Raw genomic sequence first — 11,119 nt, forward strand, 5'->3', positions numbered from 1 at the left:
AGATATGTTCGAATACAAAATTAAAGTAGAAAGTTTTCCTAAAGTATAAATATTTTTAGGAGCTTATATTGAAATGTTTGTCTAATGACTTTCCTTCCTTGTAAAAGAGAGACTCTGATATCATTTAGTTATAAGGGTTTTCCATTCCAAGACTGTACTCAGTTGTATCAAAGGATAGTTTCTGTGTAAACACTTATAGGTTTTCAGGAGAAATTTGAGTAGTAGGATTCCTTTTGTAATTACATAAAATAACAACTTGGTTCAGAGTATAGACTTATATACAAGATTCTGCAGATGCACACACAGGGCCTTTGGACCTCAACCTATCAGGCTGTAGGTCTGGGTGGGCCTTCTTCCATTTTACATCTATAACTCTACCACCTTCTAACCAAGCACTCAGGACAGAAGATTCAGAGTTGGCTTAATTCTTCTATTTCTCCAGTAGCAAACTCCATAATGTAGCAAGCTCCATCTATTTTTAATACTAGCTGAAGATCAAGCATTCAACACAGGAGCCTAAAGGAGGTGTTTCATATGCAAATAAAAATACCAAATACAAACTGCTGAAGTTTTAGCATCAGAGATGAAGGACTCTGTTCTGCTCCGGGCCTTCCTTGACTGACCATTTATTCCTGGGTCAGCAACTGACTTTACCCCCAGGTGCATCTTTATCTTTCTCACCAACATCCACCATCTCATTTATCTTTAAAAGTCTTTATAACTACCAAGGGCAGGTAGGGTATGACCAGTGAAATGAATGCATTGAGCAGCTGTCTTAGCATGCAGAAGCTCAAGCTTCAGATCACTGTGGCTCCTATTGAGATTCAGGAGGTTGTCAAGGATTTGAGTCACAGAGGAATGGCTTGCTCCCTGCATTTTTGATGAGAAAACATATATTCAGGGAAACATAGATGGGAAAATGGATCTGTTATTAGAAGTATAGTTACAGGATCTGAGCTGTTTAGAATTCTGGCAAGTCTGAAGAGCTAACCTGCTATGACAGTGTACATGCTGTTCAGTGGTGCTCTATTGAAATATGAAAGAAATATGAACTCTGTCTTCAGGTAGTCAAATATTGATGAACCCCATTTTGTAAGGCCCCAGACATGATTTGTCCCATAAATATGTCCACATTTGGTTAGCTTTTCCATATCAGCAAGTCATTTCAATAGCTTATAAAATCCTGGCCCATTCTAGATAATACCTCAGTGATATGCTTGTGTATATCATCTTGTGTTTTTATGGAAACTATTTGTTAGATTCCAGGAATTATGTTGTAAGGTCACACATAGCATCTACAATAATTTTCAATTCTTATTGGTATGAGGATATCACATTTTAGAGTGCATAATCAATATAAATAATTCAATGCACATAATTTACACAGGAAATGTGATTATAATCTCTTCTGGGGTACTTATTAATGTCAATGAATTTCTAAATAATGAACTTTCATCTAAGGTTATATTTTTGTTTTGTTTATATGTTGCCAAAAATGTATGCTGATATGGTACTTGCAGTCAAAATTTAAGATAGCTAGGCATTGTAGAAGCTGATCAAAGTCAGTTTATTCTTCAACCTAAGAAACTTTGTTGTTTCAAGGGTATAATCCTTGCTTTATGCACTTGGTCACAAATTTCGCTAGCATAAAGCCAATTTTAACCTTTCTGTTATCAGTCTCCAATAAGCTGAGTATCAAACATTCTTACGAGCTTTTCAAATTGGTTTACAGAGAAAGCTCGATGAAGTAGACCTGAGTAGTGCCAAGATTCCAGTTAATAAGGACACATAACTGTGTATTTGAAATCTGTAAATGAGTCCTTTCTGAGAACTTTGAGTTATGCCGCCTTGAACAGAGTTTCCCCTTCTTAGATGTTTCCCTCAGGCAATACACACATCACTTCTGTAAAAAGTAACTCTGCCTGGAGAAATAGCACACTGTGGGTAGAATAGCCAATCCTACACAAGACAAATGTGAATGAGAGTTGTAATTTTCCTCATAGATAGACATAGAAGACCATGCTGGCTCAAAAATGGTGCCAGCATTTTGGCCCTAGATAAAGTGTCAAAGGAGAAAATATCTCAGCATAGACATTTCCAATAACAAATCATTATCAAGCATTTGTGCATATCCAGGTGTAATATGAGACACTTGGGGATGGAAAATAAGAAATATATTGCTGGGCACCTGTGGCTCATGCCTGTAATCCTAGCTACTCAAGAGGCTGAGATCTGAGGTTCAAAGCCAGTCTGAGCTGGAAAGTCCATTAGACTCATATCTCCAATAAACTACTCAAAAAAAAAAAAAAGTTGGAAGTAGCCCTGTGGCGCAAGTGGTAGAGCAGTAGCCTTGAGTATACAGAGGCTCAGGGACAGTGACCAGGCCTTAAATTCAAGCTTTCGGATTGGCAGAGAGAGGGGGGGGGGGGAATTCTATGTCCATAGAGGTTTCAGTTTGGAAGAGTAAAGAGGCAAATATAATTGGGCATCATTGACTCTTCTTCCCGTTCTTTCTCAACTTCAACCTCTTCCCTCTCTTTTTTCCTTCTTCTTCTTCTGGTACTTTGAAACACAGATTATTACAATGTAGCCCAGACTATTCTATACCATGCTATCTCCTGGCTTTAGCCTCACAAGTGTTTGGATTATGTGACACATCTTTTTTTTTAATAGTGAATTATGAATGACTTTACTGACATCATCAATTAATGAACAAGAGTTGTCTCTTCCCCCCTGAAGTAAAGTGATCTCAATCTGCCCTAACATGTGCCCATAAGTCTCCACCTTGAAAAGTAATGTTTCATGCTTTAACCCAGGTTCATTATTCCTTCTCTACTTTCAAAGATTTTTTTAATTTTAATTTTATTGTCAAAGTGATATACAGAGGAGTTACAGTTACATAAATAAGTTGGTGAGTACATTTCTTGTCTAACTTATTACCCCCTCCTCTTCTTTCTCCCTCTTTCCCTCCTTCCCAATTTCCCCCATCCCAAGTTGTACAGATCACTTCCAACATATTGTCTTCTGAGTATCACTATTGCATAGGTTTCCCTTTTGTCCCTTGGATCTTTCAAAGTTTTTATGCTGCTGCCAGCTGTCTTCTTATCATTTGCTCTGAACTCTGTCTTTAACGTATACCTCGGGCTTTTGCACAGATCTGGGAGTCTCAGATGTAGCTGAGACCAGCCTGTTGCTAGTAGGCTACCATGATGTCCCGTCAGGTCAAATCCTATTGATTTTTCTTAAACTCAGTCAACTAGTCTTGAACATATGTATACTGAATACAAGATTTTGTTAGACATTGTTGATGCCAGAGTGATTTTAATGTGCCATCCCTTTTTGTCAAGGCATTAATGATCTAACAAAGGAGATAAATGAAAAAAAAACCAGAAAAATGAAATGGCCATTCCGACAATACTACATCTAATCATCCCCAAATTTTCAGCATTTGCTAAACTCAACTAAAAAGTTTAGTGGATCTTTCTCCTGTGTCTGAATGTGATTTGTTGCTGGACTCTGAGCCCCAGGTGAAGAAGCTGCCACAGTTGTAAATTACTATAGAAGCATTAAGATACTCTAAGAGTCCCACTTACAAATTTGCATCAAATGAAATGGTCAAACCAACTTTGCTTGATCATGCCTCCAGATTTCTTTCTCCTAAGAGAATATGCCTTAGTAGAAAGTCTGCAATAATCCAGAATATATAACATAGACTCATGGGTACTCTTAGACTGCTTCTCTACCAGATGATTTATTATAATTAAGTTAATTAAGAGCAATGCTCCTCTTAAATCCTATAAAGAACATTAGGGACTCCTAACCTACACTTAAAGATACAGACTTATAGAAAGATGGAAAAAACATCACTTCCACATTTACAATAACAATAAAAATAAGACAAACTGTAATTTAGGACTTTTTTTTTTACAAGTATTCAAGTGAAAAAATCATAGGACAGTCAGAGTATAGGGAGAGACCGGTGTTTTAAGAAGAACATAAGGACAAACTTAAGTATTATATTACCTGGGACCAAGGAATTCAGTAAACCAAATTCAGCTGGAGTAGAATCTGAGTTTGTGTGCGAAGGTCAAAGAAGCCTGGTGTGTTCCAGCGCCTACAGAGCCTGCATCACTCTTGGCCTCTTTCCACATCAGTCCCACCAGTGCTGAGACAAAAGATTATAAAGTCAGGAAACTGCTCCTTGTGGTACACGGAGTCTGCAGGGACTGGGAACTTTCACTTGAATGTTTTTTGCCTATTTGTCCTATGAATTAAAATTTTAAACACTGTCCTCTTGCGGGTACTGATGTCAACTTATGACAGGTGAGAAAAAAAAAAAAATAAACCCTGGTGGAGACCAGAAGTGAGAACAAGACAGAGAATGGCCATTAGAACCAGCTCCCAGGGCCCATCCCCCCTCCCCCCCACACACACCATGTCCAAAGGACACAATGCATGTAAAAGACCAAGGCTTACACAAAATAGAGAAAACATCCTTCCCCTGTGTCTTCCAGGGCTCTGCTAAAATATTACTAAGTAACAAATACCACAAGTAAACATCTGGCACTTGGTAAGAATAAAAGCCTGGAAAAGATGTTTTGGGAGGAAGAACAAAGAAGATACCTAAGACTTGGAGGAGAGCTGGCATAATCCAATAGCCCCCAGTATTAAAGACAAGTGATTTTTAAGGACAGCTAGAGATGGTTGTAGACTACATGCAAACAGCAACACGATATAAACTGGCCTGATTCTTTTTTTTTTCTTTTATTTCTTGGTATAGTGATGCAGAGATGACTTACAGTTACATAAGTAAGGTAATAAGTACATTTCTTATCAAACTTGTTACCCCTTCCCTCATTTTTCTTCTACTTTCCCTTCCCCTCATCCCCCACCCAGCCCCGCGCATGTTGTACAGATCATTTCCAACATATTGTGAATATTGCCTAACCAGCAGAAAAGTATGCCTATACTCAGATATGGGGGAACTATTTTTCTTAGTCTGTATTATTCTACCTACAATTTCATTTCTGCAATTCAACAAAGTGGTGGAAATATATAAAATTTTTGGATGCAAATTAAAGTTGGAAAACAGGCTTCCAGACCAAATTTAGCAAGCTACAGGCTTTTTTATGGCCTATGAGCTAGGAATAGATGTTAGCTCTTTAACTGTTTGGCAGAGAGGAAATCAAGAGAATAACAGTATCTCAAGCCATGTGGAAGTTATATAAATTTCAAAGCTCTATGAACTCATATTCAAAAAACAGTGACTATTACCACGAATTACTATATGCTGACACATTTTAAAATATAAATAAAACATTTCTAAAATATGCTTATACTGATGATTAAAAATTACATGATTTCATAATATCTAAAACATTTTAAAATGAAAAACTGGCCTCTTCTTCATGTAGTTATACAAAACTGTGTATCTTATACACATTATGGAATTGCTTTCTATCAAAGATTCAAGGAGTATTACATTCCCATTTTATGTATATTGTTTTCTATCAAAGATTCAAGAAGTAGGAAAGAGAGAAACAATCCTTGCTCATTTTGAGAACATCAATATAAACTGGGTTTCATACAAGATAAGGAAAACATTAGCTATGACAGTTGTATTTTATGAATAAAGCCAGACATTCAACAAAATAGTAAGACCTAATCCAAAACTTCATGACACAATAATATTTCAAGGCTGTATAGAATTTATCCTAGGAGCACATAAAACAATATGAAGACAAAAATATGAATGACATTGCCCCATTTGTTAGGAAATGGAAAAACTTGGAAAAATTATATTAAGTGAAGTAAGCCAGGCCCAAAGAAACATAGGTCCCATGGTTTCCCTTATTTGCAATATCTAGTATACGTATGAGTCAAGCAGAAAAGGTCAGATAATGTGATGTCAGGAAAATGAACCCTTAGATATGTATTTTAATGTTTTTTTCTTTCATGCATGTGTTTCTAATGCATTTATAAGATTATCTCTTTGTTGCTTTGTATGTCCCTCCCCCACAGTATAACCCCTGCTTTCACTATATTTGATGTCAGTATAACTTGTGGAGGAGATGGGGAAAAACCAGTTGTTTAAGGATACAGGTGGACCTGTTGCAACAATGAGAAGTACAAGTTGTCATGTCCAAAATGAGCTTTACAACGTCGGTGCGTGGGGGGGGGGGGGGGGGGAGAAGAAGGGGGAAGGAGAAGGATTGGGATTGGGGGGGGAGGGGGGAGGCTGGGAAGGGATGTGAAGGGTAAACAAAGGAGGAGGCTGCAATGCTTGGTAAGAAATGTACGCATTATCCTGCCCATGTAATTGTAACCCCTCTGTACAGTATGTTCACAAATAAAATAAAATAAAATAAAATATGTTAATGTTGCTTGCTAAAGTATTGAATGGAAAATTTATGATAACTTCAGTAGACTCAGTAATAAAATTATTTCACATGTGTTACCATTTTCTAAGATAAAATTTACTCTAAAATCTATATAGAAGTAGAAGGTGATTTTAAAATTTATAAATTAGGGGGCTGGGGAGGTGGCTCAGTGGTAGAGCGCTTGCCTTGCATGCATGAGGCCCTGGGTTCGATTCCCCAGCACCACATAAGCAAAAAGAAAAAAGCTGGAAGTGGCGCTGTGGCTCAAGTGGTAGAGCGCTAGCCTTGAGCTGAAGAGCTGAGGGACAGCGCCCAGGCCCAGAGTTCAGGCCCCATGACCAGACCCCCCCAAAAAAATAAAATAAAATATATAAATTAAAACCTACACTAGGCATCCTGCTCTATAACCATTGTGTCTTTTTTGTACGTTTTTTAATTATAAAAATGTTGTACAGAAGGGTTACAGTTACATGAGCAAGGTAATGAGTACATTTCCTATTGAGCATTGCTGTCTCCTCCTTTGTTTCTTAAACTCCAAAGCTGAAATTTTTACTATAACCTCTAGTGCTCCCTACAGTTCTCAAGCTTTAGGGTGAGAAGACAGAAAAAGAAAACAAGCAGACAAATAAATAAATAAATACAAAGACTAACTGGGTAAAGCAAATATAAAATTCTACTTTTAATAAAACATGTGATCATCTATCTAGAAATTTTCCAGAAACCAACAGAGTATACAAATAATAAGGGTACAAGAAGATCAAACTAAAAATATTTCTTCAACAAAAAAATTTACCTTAAAATATGACTAATTAACAGAAGTTAAAAATACAAAATACATGGAAGATTAAAATATTTCAATACACTAGACTGAATGGGACAAAGTTTATAAATATACTTTGCATAGGAAAAAGCTTACATGTGAAAAATTTCCTCATTCACTGAGATCCCATTTACCACATTCACAGGACAGATTTCCCAGTATTATGAAAAATTGTTTTCACTACTTTGATAAAATCAGTTTAAATTACAGATTTTTCATAACTTTCTTCATTTGGGAATCTGTTCACTTCTTAAACTTATGTAGAAGTTAAGGAAAATTAAAAGTCAATAAAAGCATAAAGGTGAAGGCCATTATTTCTGTTACATTCTATAGACCAAAATGTTTGATATGGATGGAACTTATATAAAAAGAGACAAAAAATAAACAATGGAAAAGGTTGAGGGAAACACTAAAGAGATGCCTATAGTAATATAAACACATGGCAAATTCAATAACACAGATTACTGGGTATGAAATAATTATTTAATAGATGGTACTGAGAAAGTGGAATCATTCTATGAGGGAGAATACTTTTATTACTGTGTCATATAAAACCATTTGGAAACTAAAATTACTAGAATAAAAGTGGTAGAGACTAGCAAGGCCTTCAGAGTGAAGGGAGGTTTTGGTTGTTGTTGTTAATGGTGACTTAGTAATTCTGGGCTTGAACTCAAGACCTCATACTACCTAGGCAGGTATTCTACTATTAAGCCATGCCCCTAGCCCAATGAAGTGAGTTATAAGAAATGTGAAATCATAATAAACTACTAATATATAGACTATTAAATAAAATATTTAACATAACCATAGGCGTGTGGAGCACAAAGCCATAGTCACATCTTTATCTCTACCCTCTAAATGGATATAAATGATACTGAACAGTTTAAGGAAGGGAAATGTGATTGTTAAGGAAGCATGTGAAAATACTACTTCTCAGTCTTAACCCAAAATGACTAACATATAATAAAACACTGGACTGGAAACATGGTAAATAAAAACCTCAAATACTGTAAATTAATGGAAAGGAAGACATTTTAGTATACTTCTGAGTTTAGAATATTAGTGATAGTACATTTAGTAACATGAATTTCTTATATGAATTGTTGCCCAAGACCTCACCCCATACAAAAATATTTTTGTTTTCCTCAAATATTTTTTGGTAGTTGAGAGATAAGGGATAGATAAGTCATGGTATGAAATTATCTGTAACAATCAAAAGAAGCTGCAGGCATAGACCATCATTAGATAGGATTTTTAATACAAAAACTATGAATAAGAAAAAGATTAATAGTGCAACAAAAAATATGTGAAATTAAAACAATATTTTCAAGTAGAACTGTGTTTTTCAAAGACATGCCATGGCCAAGCTGTTATGCCAAGTATCGAGGACATAAATTAGAAAAGGAGAGTAGTTTCAGGATGGAAATAAGCAACACAATAAAAGAAGAAAGCAAATGGTGTCAAAACAACTAAATATTCACTAAGGTGACAGAGATCCTGAGCCATTTCCACAAAGGTCATTGATAAGATTTGGGCCTTGAATCCTTACCATCCCAAGTCTGAGCTGACTTGAGCTCCATTTTCTAACACTGGCAAGGAATTTAAATCTTGAAGTTAATAGAATCTGAGATGTAGAAAAGAGAATTCCAATTCTCCTTTCAGTGAGGAAATAATAGAGTGGAACAAAGGGGAGAATATTATAATTTTCTATAGGTATACCTTATATACACCCTGTATACTTACATACCTTATAGATATTGTATGCATACCAGGACCGGGCATAAATTAGTGTCTTCAAAAGATAAACCAAGCACAGCTATGAAGCAGACTTCTTTTGACTTCAGGACTTCTGTTATGAAGCAGACTTCTTTTGACTTCAGGACTTCTGTTATTTTGTCAAAGATATGTGGGTTTGCAAAGGAGCCTGTACACAAAATTTCACTAATGTATTTATTCATGATTTTTTTCTTAAGAGCATATTATAAATCATTGTTTTAAGAATAGTAGTGTGAGGCAATAGAAACTAAGCAATTGCTTTACTTCCTAAGGGAGTGTTTTCATCATATGGCTGACATCAACTCAGAAACATTTTTTTGTTGATATTTTTGTAGATTGGGTCTCATAATGGAACACAGGCTTACCTGAAACTTGTGATCCTCCAGATTCAACGTCCTGATTTCTGGAATTATAGCTATGCACCACTGGTTACTTGGAATCTATACAATCCCAGAAAAGTATTGTTCTTTCTGCCATCTACCCTATTTTCATGTTCACATGATGAAACAATTACATGTCCCAGATTTTCCAGACTGCAGAATAAATTGATCTTGCCACACAGCTAACTAGTAATCAATAATATTTGATCGTAGGGAATTTGTTGGTGATTTACACAATTAGCTCTGTAGTGTAGAGTGTAAATTTTATTTAGCAAAATTCAGAGGATCAGAGCTATGATTTTGTTTTCTGTGACTATTCATTTTTTCCTAGTTATTACTTGTATATTTAATAGTATTAACTGATAGGATCCACAATAATTGTCAATAATAATATTAAAGAACTTTAAGTTTATAATTTTGTTCATTAGGAAACAAGCTTCTATTTGCCAGTTTCTTTTATGCTTGTATAAAATATAACCCACCTTAGCAACACATTGGAAGAGAAGAAAGGTCAAGGCAGTCATAAATCTTCTTCAACATGACTAGTGTATGCTAATTTAAGTTTCTGAAGCATGCATCTTGTACAGTCTAGAAATCTAGACTGAAGACTAGAATGAGTGGCAAGTAAAAGCATATTAATGATATAGAAATGCAGGTTTGGAGCATGGCTCAGTAGTTTCATAAGAGCCTACTGAGTTCAAGGCTCTAAGTAATACCACAAAATGAAAATAAAATAAAAATAAGATATGAAAATGCTCCCCAACCCTTTTCATGGGAGGATAAAAAGGTAAGATATGTCACACATCTGTTTTACTCAATTCAATGTGTTTTTTCTATTATTATCTTTAAGTAGTTGTGCAAAGGGTTTCAATTCAACATGTCAGTTGGTAAGTGAGCACAATGCATCTTTATTAATGTCACCCTCAACTTGTGATTTTGCCCAGAGGCTGGAATTAACATCAACTACATTACTTAGCATATGTCTGGGGATAGCAAAACAACAACTATGTATATCATTTATTAAATATGAACAATCCTGGCCCAGTGAAAATATCACAGACTTTCCTAATCACTAAGAGACATGTACAGAATTGAGTCAGAGCAGCACGATTTTTAAATCTGGAGACTATAGTTGTAAACTATAAGGCAATTAATTTATCACTTCATAATTTCAATTTCTGTGTCTATATTTTAGAATTGATGATAGTGTAGGTCATTAGTAATGAAGAAATTGTGGAATAGCTATACATTGAAATATTATATACTATTAAAAGTAAATAAGCCACAGACACAGGTCCTAACATGTGAAATAAGACAGACACAAACAAATGTATTTCATATGTTTATGTGACTGTATTCTCATAGTAGAACTCAATAGACATACATGGGTAAAATGGTGTTATATGTGAAAACACAACTAGGTATTGGTAGTTCATACTTGTAAAATCAACCAGTCGTGAAGTGAAGGCAGAACTGTAAATTCCAAATCAGGCTAACAAAGACCCTCAACATGAAAAAAAGTACTGGATCCTTCTTTTCCAACATTTCTTCCTCTGGAGAAAACCCAACGCAATTATTTAAATTTAGAGAAACTTAAATGAGTATGCCTTCTAAAGCTGTCAGTAGTTCCTTGCATTTCCTGCTAAAAAGGTATCTTCACATTGATAGTAATCTACTTATGTTATGCACCTTCCTGATGAGCACTATGGTTTTTTAAAAAGTTGTTTAAATAACTTCATCTCAGAGAAAGAGAGAGAGAGAGA

General features: G+C 35.4%; 1 non-coding gene across 1 annotated transcript; it reads left to right on the top strand.

The window, feature by feature from the left end:
- The first annotated feature begins 6,536 nt into the window (after positions 1-6,536).
- On the top strand, positions 6,537-6,605 carry Trnaa-ugc. Its single transcript has one exon. It is a non-coding gene; the product is annotated as a tRNA-Ala (tRNA).
- Positions 6,606-11,119: the final 4,514 nt, after the last annotated feature.

The sequence above is a fragment of the Dipodomys spectabilis genome, unplaced genomic scaffold (assembly GCF_019054845.1).
Source record: "Dipodomys spectabilis isolate Male_0828 unplaced genomic scaffold, ASM1905484v1 ptg000365l, whole genome shotgun sequence".
Classification (NCBI taxonomy): Eukaryota; Metazoa; Chordata; class Mammalia; order Rodentia; family Heteromyidae; genus Dipodomys; species Dipodomys spectabilis.